This window comes from Acinonyx jubatus, chromosome B4, assembly GCF_027475565.1.
Source record: "Acinonyx jubatus isolate Ajub_Pintada_27869175 chromosome B4, VMU_Ajub_asm_v1.0, whole genome shotgun sequence".
Lineage (NCBI taxonomy): Eukaryota > Metazoa > Chordata > Mammalia > Carnivora > Felidae > Acinonyx > Acinonyx jubatus.
This window is the reverse complement of record NC_069387.1, coordinates 53,149,456-53,166,488: the sequence shown is the minus strand read 5'-3', so window position 1 is coordinate 53,166,488 and position 17,033 is coordinate 53,149,456. Positions and strand designations below refer to the sequence as shown.

Genomic DNA, 17,033 nt, shown 5'->3' with positions numbered 1-17,033 from the left:
TCCCTCTTATCTAATTTAAAAAGGTTTTAAAGGGTATTGATTAGAGGCTGGGTCAGGCTGTAGGAGGAAAGATTACTAAATTCCCCTGGGGTGTGGCTACCTAGTGGTCCTAAAACACTGGGTCTGCAAGAGGCAGTTTGCTGTTATCACAAAACATATTTGCAACTCTTTAATTTTAATGGCCCTTGGAGTCTTAAACTGTTCTCCACCTAACCCACCTACCCACCACCATGTACACTGTGGCAGTACCCCAATACCAGAAGCCAGACAACACGTCTTCATGCCTAACACCTAATTCATTGACTATATGTGGCAAATATTTATTTCTAGGTTGTCTTTCTCTTGCCCTCTAGCAGTTCTTGGGCCACTTCTTTCCATTATCAATTGATGTATGTTACAGGCTTCTAGAAGGAGATTCATTTTTTAAATATTTTTTAAGCTTATTTATTTATTTTGAGAGAGAGTGAGCAGAGGAGGTTGAGAGAGAGAGGGAGGGAGAAGGAGAGGGAGAGAGAGAGAGAGAGAGATGGAGACAATCCCAAGCAGACTCCATATTGCCAGCATGGAGCCCAATGCAGGGCTTGAACTCATAAATTATGAGATCGTGACCTGAGAGGAAATCAAGACTCAGGTGCCCAACCGACTGAACCACCCAGGCACCTCAAGGCAGATTCATTTTAACCTTATTTTAAGCAAAATTGTGTGGAAAGCCAATTTCTTTCACCAACTATATTCCAAATGGATAAAAATAATTTTTGGTTATATTCTTTTGATTTATCCTCACCCCTTTTTTCTTTAATTATTGCAGCAAAAACAAAGCAGGGTGAGAAAATGGGGTGGATGGTGACAAAGGTGGTCATCAGCTGAAAAGAAAAACACATAGAACCTATGAGAACATGGCCTATTTCCTTGCTGAGAGAACTTAGTTATTTAAGGTTCCAGATTTTACTGTACTTTCCTTCCCTGACTCCCATTTGAATCCTAAGGATGTCATAGTGAAAACTTATTTCTGTTCCTCCTCCTTTCCCGACAGGTATAACCCCATCATTTTCTCTTTCTCTACACTTTATCTCTTACCTGTACCCACATACAAGTGTGTTATTTTCTAACATTTATCAACAGTGATTGGGCAACCATTCTCTTTAGATTATTTGTTGTTGAGAAACTGTATAACTCCTTGGGCTTCTCATTTCAGTATAAAAGTTTTCATCCCTGTCACTCAGGGGAAGTGAGTCATGACAGGTACTCTTTGCTTCTCAGAAATGCGTTTTCATGCTTCCTTTTGGGTCCTTTCTCTCTCCAGGTCTGATCATTTCAGACATTTCTGACAGTCCTTTCTGAGGCATTTGGAGCTGGGAATGGATTCATCTATTTAATTGTTCAAGACTTTCAAATGCCTGATTCACATGGTTTCTGCCTCCTTTCTGAGAGTCTACCTACCTCTGTCTTTGTAGCCCTTAATTTCACCAGGTTCCAGAAAAGATACACTTTATCTTCAGGTCAGCTCTTGATTATCTACAATTTGTGGGAATAACCCAAAATGGTAAATGATACTAAAATTACTTTTTTTGATATATAAGTTATGGAGTCCTGCCTAGAGATAATCCAGAAAGTGAACAGCTGCAGTGAAATCAATCCATCATGTTACTCCCCCATGGGTGGTTGTATGGCATCTCTGCTTTGGCATCTAAAGAGGGAGGCAGATGCAGGAAAGCAGCTTGTTTAGCCCTCATTGTGTTCTTAGAAGACCCAGACATCTACTGAGAGCTCCACAAAACTTGTCTCTATACCTTGTTTTCAAACCCTGGAGGAGGCCTTTCCTTAGTTAGAACCCTATACTTAGTTTACAGAACATGAAAATCAGTCGGCAAAGTGTGAAGCTGTTTTTCTAAGATGTCCAGAGTAACAGCCAAAGTCTTCACAGTCACTCTCAGACCCCACATGAAGGATCTGGCTTCCTGCTTTCTTTTTTACCTCATCCCCTATTGCTTCCCTCTCACTCACTCTGTCTTGGCCCCAGAGTCCTCCTTGTTATTCCTCAAAAGTAACTACTTAGTACCATTGCATGCCCAGTAGGATGACTGCCTTTAAAAAAGACCAGAAAATAACAAGTGTTGGTGAGGATGTAGAGAAACTGGAACACTTGTGCATTGCTGGTGGGAATACAAAATGGGGCAACTGCTGTTGAAAACGGTATGGTGATTTCTCAAAAAAAATCTACATAAACAATTATCATATGATCCAACAATCCCACTTCTAGGTGTCCCAATGAATTGAAAGCAGGGTCTCAAGAAGATATTTCTATACCTGTATTTATAATAGCATTATTCACAACAGCTAAAAGGTGAAACAACCCCCATGCCTGCAATTTAGTGGGTGGATTGTTGAATTTGACAGGAGTTCTTCTTGGAGATTTGGTATGGAACTTTGTCTTGGATTTTGGAAGAAGCTCAGAGACTGAGAGAAATACAGGGAAGAAGAGGGAAGAAGTGGGGGACTGGGCCTTATGGAATTAATAAAAATTGGTTTCATGTTCCCTGGCCTCTGCCTGCATTTTTTTTAAGCACTCCTATGCACCAAGTTCCTCCTTTGGGAGAGACTGCATCCTAACGAAACTGAGATTCACACCCATGGCCCTCATTAGGAAATATTGTCAGGGATTAAAAGAGATGAGGGTGCATGTTCTAGTCTCCAGTTTGTACATTGGTTTGGCCTTTCTCTCTTTCAAAAAAAAGTCCTACTTCTTGGAATCTTAAGATATAATAATCAATCAACACACTTATATATTCATTTTCTCTGTCCTAGATACCTCTTTTGGTTGCTTGGTACAATTATGAGCAGATCCTTGTCCTGAGTAGTGATAATTGGAGGTGGGAGTGTGGAATTAAGAAGAAGGAGGTACATGGATCCTGGCCCTGCCCTCTAGAAGCTTTAAAGCAACTTAAAAGACACAGCCAGGACACCAGCAGAAGAAAATTAGGCGAGCATCAGGAAAATTAGGCGAGCATCAGGAAAGGCTGTAAGTGCTGACGGGAAAGGGGGGAAGGTTAGAGATGGGGATCAGTTAGGACGGCTTAGGAAAGGCTTCCTAGACACAAGGGGAAAAGTTGTAGAATAGGGTTGAGAAGATAGAGGGTCAAGACTGAAAGAAAGGAGTGAAGTGGGCATCCCTGGCAGGGCAGGTAACTTACTCAAGCCAAGGGCTCATCCCAGGATGGGTAAGTCAGGATGTGAGGAGCTGAGTTAGGAAGAAGGTGATGATCCTGAGCTTAGGGGATAATTAGGTCAAGGCTCTGACAGCGGGGTCAGAGAGTCTGGACTGAATATAAATGATTGGAATAATTGCAGATTATTGCACGGAGAAAGGGCATTTCTGAATGGCATTGAAGACAGTGTCTCTCTGTGTTATAAGCTGAATTTGTGGCAGGCTCTTTCAGGATTCCCAGTCTTGGGTTTGCTTTCTCTTCTATATATTTGCTTGTTCATTTGTTTGTTCTGTCTGATTCTGTTCAAGTCATAAAACGTGATTTTTTAATTCCCAGATACTTTGTTCTTTGGGTTGTTTCTCTGGTATCTACATACTTTGTCTGTAGCCCACTGTTCCTCATCTTCGGTAAAAGTGGGAAGAGCACAAGGACCACCATGCACAACACAGTTTAAGGAAACAGAAATTATCAAAAACATTGTCCCTCTCCAACCCTGCCATTCAGATGGTCCTCCTCTGGGATTCCTGCTCAGGGTCACGGAAGGACTTCAGAAGAGTGTAGGACATTTTTTTGAGGTGACCAACCTCAGAGGGCTCTGTGATTCAATAAATGTTAGGAATCAGTGTTGTGTCTTTGTTGGAAGGTATGTGGGTGGGGACAGTTCCCCAGAGAGAGAAACATGATACAATCATCCTTAGTGCCCAGTAAGGAGCCTCCAGAGACAGTTGAAGAAGCTGAAGGAGAAAGAGGAATTGGGAAAAGGGAAATGGGTTTGGAGGGAATGGTAGGAGGGGTGCCCCATCTTCCCATGTTCTCTACCCTCTTTCTAGCAGTCATTTCTTGTCTGTATTATCCATCTCCTGACAATTACAGGATTCCAGTTCCCCTTTAATTTAAATGTATTGAGTACCTGCCCATTTATCAGGCTCTGAACCAGATCCTCTCATGATATCACCTCACGCAATTCCTTTGTTGAACCTGAAGTGCACAGAGTGGAGTCAACCCTCCCTCAGTCATGGACTGTTATCACCATTGCTTCCTGTCAAGCCCCTTTTGAATGCATTTTATTTTCCCCTTTCATCCTGCTCTCTATTCTCATTTCCCTTCCGCAGTGGAGGCACATGGTTTAGTGTATTTAACAAATGTTCTTCCAATCCATGCTCTACGTGGATACATTTATCCACTTAAGAAATATACAGTGCTGACTATTTCAGGGACAGTTGTAGGTGTGGGGAATACGGCCAGGAACAAAATAATAATAATAATAATAATAATAATAATAATAATAATAAAAAGTCCTGCTTTCATGGAGCTTATATTCTTCTGGATTGAGATAAATCATAAACAAATAAATAAGTAAAACCTATAGTACCTTAAATAGTGATGTGCAAAGGGGAAAAAAAAAAGAGCAGCGGGACAAGATATGTTGTGAGTGGCTAGGTGTGGACTGCAATTTTATATGGGTGATTAAGAAAGATCATGCTATATACATGCTACTTCACTAAACGCGGTTAAGGGGTGTGGATATCAGGGCCAGAAGTGGTACAATTATAGGGACAGCAAGAACAAAATCCCTGAGGGAGGGCCTTTCCTGGTATGTTAGAGGGCAAGAATGGGTAAGAGGCCGGTGGCTAGAGAAAAATGAGTGGAGAGAAAAGAAACAAAGTCTGGGTAGTAGGTGAGTCAGTGAAAAATGCTGTAGGGCTTTGTAGGTCATTGTAAACGTAGACTTTGGCTTCTACTCTGAATAAAAGGGAAATTAGTGGAAGATTTTGAGCAGAGGGATTTCATGACATTTTTAATAGATATATATGAATTCTTGACAAATAAACAGTGTGTTGTGGATGTTTTATAAATGTTCATAAATGCCATTTTGCTATGCGCCTCATCCTGCTTTTACTTTTCCTACTTAACATTGCTCTCTATAAATCTACTTTTATAGATGTACCCAAGTTACTCTCTCTAAATCTACTGTATTATTTCTGACTGCTGTGTAATGTTTCAGTCCACATATAGCACATTTTACTTATATATTCCTCTAGTAACAGACACTGGCATTGCTCCAACTTCCTGCTACCACAGAGTCCTGTGATGAGCTCCCTCATATGGGCCTCCTTAGGGACTCAGGAGAGACTTTCCTTGGGGTGTTTACCTCAGAGAGGGATTGCAGGGTGGAAGGTTGTGTGCATCTTAATTCCACTAAGATTGTGCTTCAGGATGGTGGCCCCAGTTACACTCTCACCAGCAGTGTGTGATAATTTGTATCTTCTCATCAAATTCTTATGTTGATCCTGTAAGAGAAGTCATGTAAGGTTCCTTGTGGATGAGGAAGATAAGGCTTACAGATAGTTAGCAAATTACTCATTTATATAGTCAAGCAGAAGATTCAGGGCTCGCATTCAAAATTTCTGACATAATATTCATTGTGCTTATTAACCCCTATAGTACCCAGCATTGCCTCCTCCAAAAATAAGATGAGGCATCCATAGGAAAAGATTAGTAGTAGTAGTAGTAGTAGTAGTATATTTGAACCTTACATTTTTTGATGCCTGGTCTAACTCAGCCTGCCTAGGACCTCCAAGTGTTTAGCACCAGCATGTATGAGTGTGTCTAATTAGAGCCCTTAGGGTTTCAAGGCAAATTATATGGAATAAAACTGTTTGCATTGTCTTATGATGTCTCAAGCTAACAGACTTGAGATGTAGTGGATGATTTCGAGGCTAGACATTTACAAAGACTAATTAATTTTCTAAGTTTGGGAACTCTGGATCAGATTTCAGTATTTAAGTATTAGGTAGATTATATTAAGTACACATTGTATGCTAAGCACCGAGCTAAGTACTTTACAGGCATCATTTCACTTACTCCTCACAATGACCCTATGAGGTATTTACTTTCACTCCCATCTAACTGTTGTGGAAACTATAGTCCAAAGAGGCAAACTAGTTTGTACAGAGTCACCTGGTATGAGGTTAAGTTGTAATTTGAACCTGAGCAGTCTACCTGCAGAGCCTTTACTCCTAATACTAAACTGTGCTGCCTTCCTGTGAAGGAAGCTTTTAGAATCTCTTCCCTTTGAAACTGAGGACAATTTCTTGTCACTTGGGTGGTATAGAGAAGTCATGGGAAGTATGGGGCTAGTGGACAAGAATCTCCAGAGGGAGAGGATATGAAATTTGAAAATATTCCCCACTGTCTTCATTTATGCCTCCCTCTGTTCCCCAAAGTGAGAACCTCTGCCTTAGTTTATCATACCTAGATTATAGGGCCTGAACATGATGCCTTCAAAAAAGTAGGGATTCCCTGAGTGTTGGTGGTTGGTGCCTGGAACCCAAGGCAGCCTGATATTTTTAAAACAAGTGTCCTCAAAGGCAAACAATTCTTTATCACCCTGTGTGGCTTACACCTACAATGAATGATCTGTAGTCAGTGTTTTATCACAGTTAATTTTCCTATCACACTTTTTATTTTGATTGCCTTCCACAGGGAACATGATACCACTTATATCTTTACCTGAATCAGGTTTATAAAGGTTGCTTGGCTACAAAGTATGTATCCCAAACTCAAATAGATATGAAATCTGATTATGTGCTCTTTCAGGTTTCTCTTTCAGTTTGTGTATTTGTCCCACAAATATTTATTGAGCATCTAACTCTCAGTCTAAAGGAAGAAACAGGTAGCTGACCTGGAAGTTTGATACTTTAGGATAAATGGTACCTGCAGTAAGCCCAGGTGCTTATGAGAGCACACAGGAAGGGTAGTCTAAGGGTCAAGGGAGGCTTCCTTGGGATTTAACATCTGACCTGGGAACTGAAAGACAAGTGGGGGTTAGCTAAGTGAGGGGGACAACAGGGTATTAGAGGAAGGGAACAGGGTGAGTGTACAATTTCACAGCTGGAGCAGGAACTGGGCAGGAGATGAGGCTGGAGGAATCAGCACAGTTCAGATGATGAAGGCAGGAAGGACTGTGCAGGAAGTGCAGTGGCAACCATCGAACAGATGAAGCCTGGGATGGGTGAGGGACAAATCAATCACATTCATAGTGTAGAAAGATTCCATGAGTTAGGAATTGACCCTCCTAATCTGTCTTGTATGCTGGTAGTTCCAATCGTAATTGGAACTTGAGAGTGGAAAATAAAGAGTCTAGATGGATTTGTACGCAGAAGTTCTGACCCATAAACAAGGGCAACTTTTGATAATCCGTAGAGAAGACATTTCAATTTTGACTTGATGAATTTTTGACTTGATCTTTCTGTCTTTAAAAAACCTCTGACATTTCCTAAAATCCTCTCAAACCAAAAGCCTGAGTAGGGAGAGAAGTGGGGGCTGCATGAGTGTGTTTTCCTGTTCTCCACTACTCATTTCTGGGGCATTGCTGTGAATTACTCACCCAAAGTCTTGCTCCCCTTGAGGAGGAGGCCATTTGAATAGCAGCAGTGGATGAGGGGGAAGAGGGAACCACATGTAACATTTGTTCATTAAGAAAATGTATCTGGTATATTCAGACAGTGTTTTGAACAACTTAAAAATACCTCCTTGTGAAAATTAATAGGGAGTTGCAAATGAGTGTTTTGATACTCTCCAGGGAAAATTCTCCAGGCTGCTGGCAGCTGACATCACAGATGGTGCAAGACACAGTGTGGCCAATAAGGAGACTGTCTGCAGTAGTGATCCCTCCTTCTTTCCTGGAACCCAGAGAGGGAAGAGACAGTAGACATTGTTTTGGTTGTGAGCTACTGAGCTAGGTGACTTATTTCTTTTCTCCCTGCCCTTCACACTCTCATAACTGTGGACATAAAAATTGTAGTGGATTTTTATCTGCTTGCTTTGGGTAAGGTTCATTGAATGTCAGGATTCACAAAATGGCCTTTCTGGCTCCTTAGTAATAAACACTTTGTTGGCTGCTGCACCATTTCACTAGTATTTCCTCACCAGACAGCCTGGTTCTCCACTTCTTGCAGGTAGTTATGAAGGGCCTGCCTCTTTTTCCCCTCTTCCTCTCTTCTCACAGTGCCACCTGTGGGCCTGGGGTGGGTAAAGGGAAGGGTTGGACTAAACATTCTTTGACATCAATAGAGCTAAATGGATGATGGAGAATGAGGAGAAAGGAGGCTAAAGTTAGCTCTGATCTTGGCTATATGATTTTGGGGTCACTGGTTTTAAAGCCTGTGGACCAATATTTTTATTTTAAGCTCAGATGATATTTAAAAAATGGTTGTGCAGTTGCAATGACACATTCCATTCCATGAATTGATGTTTCATAAGTCACACCTAAGTACTGCACATACATCCTGTATATGGATTGCCACACAAAAAATTCAAACCCTTATGTCTTATAGCTTAATTAGTAAATGAAGCTACATGAGTTTGATGAACCCACATGGGATTATGTCATGTGGTGTGTAAAAAAGCAGAATGTTTGGAGATATTTGTCACTTTTTCTGGGTAAAAAAAAACAACTTTTTCTGCTTCTTCTATGATGTCTTTTGGTATCAGTTTCTGTGATATTTGGGCTATAACAGGTGACATGCAACTTCTGAGTTTTTGTGCATGGGTTGAATAATTAATTCAGTAAATATTTATTGTTTACCATATCTTAGGCATTATGGAGGGATAGCAGAAAGCAGAAGAAATATGAAGGAGCAGATTTGAAGCCTGACCAAAGGAATTCTGCAGCCCCAATACAACTTGGCTTAACTCAACCTCACAAACTTGATCTGAAACTCTTGGTTCCCTGGGCTTGCTACAGCTCTCTGATCCCGAAATCCCCTTCAACTTTAGTTAGAATGCTGTGTCAAGCATTTCACAGATTTGGTCAAAACCTGGTACACAGATGTAATCTAGAGCCACTGACAACTGTAACTGACTCTGCCAGAAGTCTGAACACTCTGGATTTAGTAGTCATGAGTGTGGGGCACACAATGGATATAGGTGTGTATATCCTGGCAGGTGAGGTGGCTAGAGATAAAGCAGGACCATCCATTCTGATCTACTTGTTGGTGGCCGGCCTATATTCTGTGTTGGCTGTGCTGTGATATGCAGAGTTAAGTGTTCAGCTTTTCCATTCTGGCTCTGCATATCTCTACATCTATGTCACTATAGGTGAAATCTGGGCCTTCATCACTGGCTGAAACCTCATCATTGCCGATGTTGCTGAAACAGTCATTGTGACCTGGGCTGGAACCTTAGCTATTGACAACCTTTCTAGGAAATGGATCTCTCAGATCATGAGTGAAAGCATCCCACCTCATGCTCCCCATTTCTTTGCAGAAATGCCAGGCTTCTTTGTTGTGGGCCTTGTATTGCTGTTCATGGAATTGCTGACTAAGAACTTTGGGTAATCCTGGTTACCAAAGTGATCACATTTGTGCTCACATTGATGACACTTTTGGTTCTCAGTTTTATCATCATCTTTGGCTTCATTAAAGGGGATGTGTACAACTGGAAGCTCACAGAAGAGGACTACGTAATGCCTGGACTCAATGACACCTCTACCTTGGGCCCTCTCGGCTCTGGAGGATTTGTGCCTTCTGGCTTCAAGGGGATTCTTTGTGGAACAACTACCTGTTTCTATGCTTTTAAAGGTATCAGTGTTATTACTACCAGAGTCAATGAAGCCCAGAATCCCCAGCTTTCAGTCCCCATGGGCATTGTGATTTCACTGTTCATCTGCTTTTTGGTGTACTTTGGTGTCTCTAGCACTTACGCTTATGGTGCCTTACTACAAGCTTCAACCTGGGAACACCTTGTATGAGTCATTTCTCTATATTGGATAGACCCCTGCCAACTATGTTATAGCTTTTGGATTCCTCTGCAGTCTTTTGTCCAACATCTTTGGCTTTATGGTCCCCAAACTTCAAGTGATATACATGATGGCACAGGATGGTTTTCTGTTCCCTGTCCTTGCCTGGATGCAAAATGACACATACAACTCCATCATGGCCATTTTGATATTTGTCATTATTGTAGCAATCATGTCATTCTTCTTTGGACTCACTGATCTCTTGAATCTCATATCAATTGGGACACTGCTAGTTTCTTCTCTTCTGGCTTTTTGTGTTCTCATCCTCAGGTATCAACCTGAGATGAAGAAAGGGGGAAATGAAGCAGAGGTGCAGGAGGAGAATGGACCTGCAGCAGAGAGGCTGACTCTACAGGAACTACTTTTCACAGGCAGCTCCACCCCTACTCCACTCTCTGGCCGGGTTGTCTATGTTTGCTCCTCACTGCTTGCTCTGCTGCTCACTCTTCTTTGCCTGGTGCTGGCCGAATGGCCAGTTCTGCTTTCTGGAGACCCAGTGTGGATTTCAGTGGTTGTGGTGCTCCTGGGGCTCATCATTGTGTAAAGGTCCCTTTACAACACCTACCTTTGCTTAATAAAACATTTAGATAAAAATACCTTCCTTAATTCTTTCACAGTGGGGAAATCATAGTGAATCATTATTTCACTATACACACACACAACACACACACACACACACACACACACACACACACACACACAAATAACCACAATGTTTATGTTAAATATCTTATAAAACATGGGTTCATTATACCTCAATAAAGTGGAAAATTTTAAAATACCGCAGTTATCTGTGTGTCTTTACTTTATTTTGTTCCCTGATTGATCATAGGTAAGGAATGTATCTTGTTCACTCCCCCAGAGCATCCAGCTGGGGGGACAAGTACATAATGAGCATTTAATAAATTGATGTTAAATTAAATTGAACCATACACATTTCTTTGGTACAGAAAATTCTCCTTCTTTTTAGGCTAACACAGTGCTACTCTTTTTTTTTTTCCTTTTCCTTTCTTTTCTTTCTTTCTTCCTTTTTTTGTGCAAAAGGTGATTTTATTATAGCATGGGGACAGGACATGTGGGCAGAAAGAGATGCCTTGGGATTGTGAGAAGTGACTGATTTCATACTTTTAAGTTTTTTGAGGGAGTGGGACTAGAGATGAAGTAAGTTTCTAAGGAAGTTTGGAAGCAAGGCTTTCAGGACCTTGAGGGGCTAGCTGCTATTAAAAGGAGGTTACTTTCAGTCTTTAATAAAACATAAACATTGAGACACTAAGCCATGAGTTCCTTGAGAAATGCCATACTCTGCATGTTTCAGACATCTACCCATGGGCTCCAAGCTATAAGGGGATTTAATTTAAACTACATTTCTTTTGACTTTGTTTTCCTCATCATTTTCCCCCATGAACAACTTTGACCCTTAAGTTGTTAAGATTGTTGAAAGTGGAAGATCTCATCTTCTGTAGCTTTTTCCTGCTGAGTAGGGGCATAGAGATGTCTCTACCTGTGTGTCAACATTGGTCAGATGAGATGTAATAACAGTCAATAAAGGCTGAGGCAGCTGCACCTAGAGCTGATGACATATGGGAATCTCCTTGGGCAGAAAAGATCACCTGTCCCCTGAAGTTATGCCAGTGAATGAGTTCCAGCACCAAGCTGAAAGACATAGGAAAAAAAAAAAAACAAACAGCAAAACATAATTAAAATAATAAGAAGAAAAAAGAAGCCCAATAAAAGACCTTTAATAGTTAATTAAAATCCTCCAGATTTTAATGAATTATTAAAGGAGAGGGAGGGATTGTTTAAAGCACAATTTGAGTATTTATATATATATATATTTTATCAATCCTGTTATATTTTTGTGGTAATCTGGACTATATACACAATATTTCATTTTAATGATGGTGCATATTTCACCTTGTGTAGCTGTTAAAATATCTAATACCATTTTATTTTGTAGAACTGTTTTATGTATTTGAGTTATTTTAGCGTTTAATAATATAATGTTATTTTGAGAGTCATTTAAGTCCTAAATCATGTACCAGGTGGTATTTACCAGCATAGAGACTGTTTTGTTTAGCAAAATATCAGATAATTAATAAGAGACACTTTTATGAAAATAAAAGAAAAATATAGGTGAATAGAGCAAATTATAAACCCAGTGTCCGAGCCTTGAGTGTAGCCAATGAGAAGATTTTAGATGTCAGGCTTGAAGCATCCTAGATGGAGTCAAAACAGTTAGTGGGAATCAGATGAGTTTTTCTGGTTTGTAATTCAAATGTCTTTGGTGATTCCTTTGAATGTCCCATAGAACAACAGGCACAAAGAAGGTCTGTACATGAGTTTTGTGGGAATGTCTCTGAAGTTTACCTTAAGTTGTCTAGTTTAGGCAAACCAGAAACATTTAAAGATAATCAGAACTAGAATTTATTTAACATCCACAAAGATGTGTTATTGAAACAAATTTTCTCTCCAAAATCATCCTTATTTTCAGAGATAGCCAAGTCAAGACTACTGTGTTTGAAAATAAGTTCAATTTTAACAAACTTGGCATAATTATTTGCATAAGCTCAGCAAGAATATCAATTGAGCATACAGATTTTTCTTAATTTGCTTTGCTGGAACTTTTTATAAGGAATCTCGATTGAACTTTCAGTAGGCTTTCTAGACCAGAAGCCAAGCCCAATGTTTGCCATCAGACTTGCCTGCAATACCTATATATGTATATGCAAATTCCTCTTCTCGAGGTCCCCATAATGTCCTGAGATTCCTGCACCTGCTAGGAAGTGGCATTCTTTAATCATCTGGTAAGGCTGCTGGGAAATCTGTATGTACTACTCCTTTAAAATTATCTTCTGGGAGACTTCCTTGACAAACACCAATTCTCCCCACCCAGAACTAGATCTAGAACTCAATGTGGAGCTATATCCAGCATCTAGAACTGTACCCAGACACTTCTAGTTTTGCCTTTGTGTGGCTCTGCCTGAGTTCTGGTGACTGTCCTGTCTGTTCCATCAGAATGGAATCTTGCTCAGGGCAAGGAGTAGTTTCTCCCCTTCCTCTAGACCCAAAAGTAAGAACACTGTTGTTCATTCAAAGAACAACAGTAAAAATGCAGCCCTGGGGGAGGAGAGTGCCTGAAATGTCCTTTCTTGGTCCTATTTCATCTATTCCCATGGGATGTGGGGAGAAGCTGGAAGTAGTGAAATTGATAGGCCCAACCTGCTTTACCTGACTTCAAGGGATCCCTAATTAGGAGAAGGGCTCCAGCATGGGCACAACATACATCTTTATTGATGCAGTCAGAGTTTTATGCTTTGGTATAGGAGGGCCAGGGTTTTCTATTGTATTTATGTATGGGGCTGGCTCTGGGAGGGAGAGATAGGAAACTATTTTCTTATTTCTCATCTTCCCAACAAGGATTAGGTGACTATAGGGGAAGGACTCCAGGGGAAGGATGACCCATACACTTACCAAATTCTTTAGATGCTTTTTGGAGATACTGGTGCAAAAACCTTGTGAAAGTATCTAGGATTCTTTGGGCAGACAGAATTAATATCCCAAATTGGGAGAGAAATTGACCAAAATAGGAGGAATTAGTAATTGTACAGGGATTGAGGGATCATTACTTTGGACGGGAAGGTATGAGTAGAAACTGAGAAAGAGGTATTGGTCAGGAGATATTTCCTGGAGGAGGATACCTATGGAGCAATAAAAGAAGAATAAGTGAGTTGGAAAAGAAATGGGACAGTAATTCTAGGCTACACAGACCTTTAGGAGTCATGAAAGGTTAAAACTGTTATGAGGGATATGTATTTTCACATTTGAAAGAAATTTATGAGCCAGGGTTTGTATTATGTATTGTGCCATGGAGCGAGAATCTTGAGTATGGTGTGAGAAAGTGGTCCCTGCTCATTTTTCTGCATGTCGCTGTCCAGTTTTCCCAGCACCACTTACTGAAGAGACCGTCTTTATTCCATTGGATATTTTTTCCTACTTTGTCAAACATTAGTTGGCCATAGGTTTGTGGGTCCATTTCTGGGTTTTCTATTCTGTTCAATTGATCTGTTTGTTTTTGTGCCCGTACCATACTGTCTTGATGATTACAGCTTTGTAATACAGCTTTGAAGTCCAGGATTGTGATGCCTCCTGTTTTGGTTTTCTTTTTCAAAATTGCTTTGGCTATTCGGGGCCTTTTCTGGTTCCATACAATGGAGTGAGAGTCTTGAATCAGGAAGGGACGAGATATGATTGCCATCTGGAGGATAGACAGACAGAAATATGTGGACAGGTAGACTTTTATTGGGAGATGGTTGTAGCACTGCTACAGTCATCTAGATCTTTGCTCTGCAAAGTAAGGCACCATGGACCAGCATCATGGGTGTCATTTTGGTTTGGAATGCCTGAGTTAGGCTCTTGTCCAGAAATGGAGAAATGTACAAAATAAACTCAAAATCTTTAATATCCCAAATTCTTCTGTCAATTCCTGAAATGAAAGCCTGGAGTAGATGTTAGTGTGTGTAAGGTGGTGAGACATAGGGATGATGAGTGATTTAAAAAAATCTTGTTAGAGCATTGAAATCTGCTAAAATTTTTATGTTTTTAATTTTTTTAATGTCTATTTATTTTTGGCAGACAGAGAGTGAGTGGGGGAAGGGCAGAGAGAGAAAGAGACACAGAATCCAAAGTAGGCGCCAGGCTTTAAGCTGCCAGCACAGTGCCCGACACGGTGAAGCCATGAACTATGAAATCATGATGTGAGCTGAAGTCAGAGGCTTTACCAACTAAGCCGCCCAGGCATCCTGGAATCTGCTAAAAATTTTAAAACAGGGCTTGGATTTAGGAGAATAAGTTACATGTTAGGGATCAAATAAGAATTTCAGGTTTACATATTCTTGCACTCTTCATATATTTATCTTGTCTCACTGATGAGATTTTAAAAAGCCTCCTAAGGTAAAAGAACCTCTTTTATATAGTACTTTATATCTCCAATGCCCACAAAATGATGATGAAAATATAGCTATCATTTGATGAATACTAATGCCCTATACTTCATTCTAAACACTTTACAAAATCACCTGTTTAATACAAATGTTCTATAAGGTGAATATAGTTATCCTCATTTTATAGTTGAAACTAAGGTTCATAGAGGTTAAGCCATTTGTGCAAAGTGAGTAGTGAAGCTAAGATTTGTATCAAGTTTGAGCAAAGCTTGAGCCACTAACCCCTGAACTATACTGTGCTTGGAACAGCATCTCAATAATGTATAGATGATTCTTGAAACTTGGTGGTGCCGAACTAATTGAAAGAAAGTGAATAATTCCAAATAGTGAATAATGAAAAAAAATTCTACTTCTTTTGTGGAATGTAGTCAGAGACACATTTAATGACACATGGAAGCTAACACTCAGACATTCATCTTCCTGTGCCCCACCCTGCAGTCAGGATCTTGGAAAGAGGAAGAAGGCTGGGTACATATATTCACAGAGCACCTCACTAAAAGTCATGTATGTGCCTACTATATGGACATATGATTGAATTGAGTGGAAAAATGTGCAAAGGAGCAGGGTATGTTTATCTCCATAGGTCTATAAACATGAGCATATTTGTTGGAATTTTGGGGTATGTATGTGGCGTGTGTGTGTGTGTGTGTGTGTGTGTATGTGTGTGCGTGTAAACACATCCTGAAGGAGTTCAATCAACCATGAGGAACTGGTTGTCTTTACACCACCCTCTCACCTGGTGGTGTGTTTGTACCAAACTCTGCTATTTATTTTTCATTCCCTCTCAAGGGAACCTCAGTGAGTTTTCTTTCTGAGAAGTTAATGGCTAAGATGCTAGGCTGCTGCAGAGCCACTGTGAATCTGCTGCAATCAGAAGGGGTTTGCAGAGAAAGAGAAACAGCAGCCCCAAGGCCATCCCCTCTTGTCTTTTATTTTATGGCCTAATACACAGCCTCCCTTGTATGTACATCACCCATGTAACCTCCTCCCCTCTCTGAGAACCCCTCATAGAAGGTACTAAGAGAAGCCATTTTATTTACTTCTTTGCTTCCAAATGGGACTCTCTTTTTGAGCCATCACAGAAAGGACACTTAAAGATTATATCCATTAAGGAATCATTGTTAATAAGGAACTCGGTGAGGGGAGAGAGATGAAAGACATATAGATGGAGACATAATGGATACCCTATCTCATTTGAACCCTACACACCTTCAATAAGGGTAAAGAACAAGGGAAGTGGACATGGAACCTGAGCTGAGACTCAGGTCCTGGCTCCTATCTTCTATATTCAAAACCTCCAGCTTCTGTGGAAGGCTGAGGTCAAGTGACAGTGACTTAAATAAAATTGGTTAGTTTAAGAGGTCAAGAAGCCCTCTTTGCCTGATATCTAGCTTTAACAATATCCTAGGCACACCTGGCTGGCTCAGTCAGTTAAGCCTCTGACTCTTGATTTTGGTTCAGTTCACGATCTCAGGGTTAGTGAGTTTGAGACCCACATTGGGCTCTACGCTGACAGCATGGAGCCTGCTTGGGATTCTCTGTCTTCTCTCTCTCTCTCTCTCTCATTCTCTACCCTTATCCGGCTCGTATTCTCTCTCTCTCTCAAAATAAAATAAACTTAAAAAAAATTTCCTAATTACAAAGATTCACTGGCAAGTGGTAGAAGACTTATCTGGAGATATGGGCCAGGAGGCACTTAAGCTACTTTGTCAGTGCCTATCAGGTTCTTCCTGATGTCCGACTACCATGCCTCGTGTTGTGTCTAAAACCAACTCCGTCACAGATGCTGCCCTTATATCTCCTCTCCCTTTCTTTTCTAAACTGGAATCATAGATAAATAAGGTTGAGAGGAAACAGAAAAGTGAAATGCCCCAGAAAGAAGGCAGGAAAACTGACCAGGTTGGGGGGGGGGGACTTGGGGAGGAAGGAGAGGAGTGGTAAGGATGGGAGGAGGGGAGGAAAGGTTGCAGGGGGATCATCAAAAGACTGCAGAAGCAAGAGTAGAGGAAATGAAGTGTGTAGAAC

The 17,033-nt window shown here is 40.7% G+C and overlaps 2 protein-coding genes across 3 annotated transcripts in view; both read left to right on the top strand.

The window, feature by feature from the left end:
• LOC113592989 (cationic amino acid transporter 3-like) overlaps nucleotides 1-17,033 on the top strand; it is a 279,152-nt gene that overhangs the window by 257,888 nt on the left and 4,231 nt on the right. The gene's annotated exons all lie outside the window — the stretch shown is intronic.
• Nucleotides 10,252-17,033, top strand: part of LOC106977147 (cationic amino acid transporter 3-like) — a 34,560-nt gene continuing 27,778 nt past the window's right edge. For both annotated transcript variants that reach the window (XM_053225951.1, XM_053225949.1), the window contains exon 1: nucleotides 10,252-10,411. The gene's annotated coding sequence lies outside the window, so the exon portion shown is untranslated. The remainder of the gene's footprint in view (nucleotides 10,412-17,033) is intronic.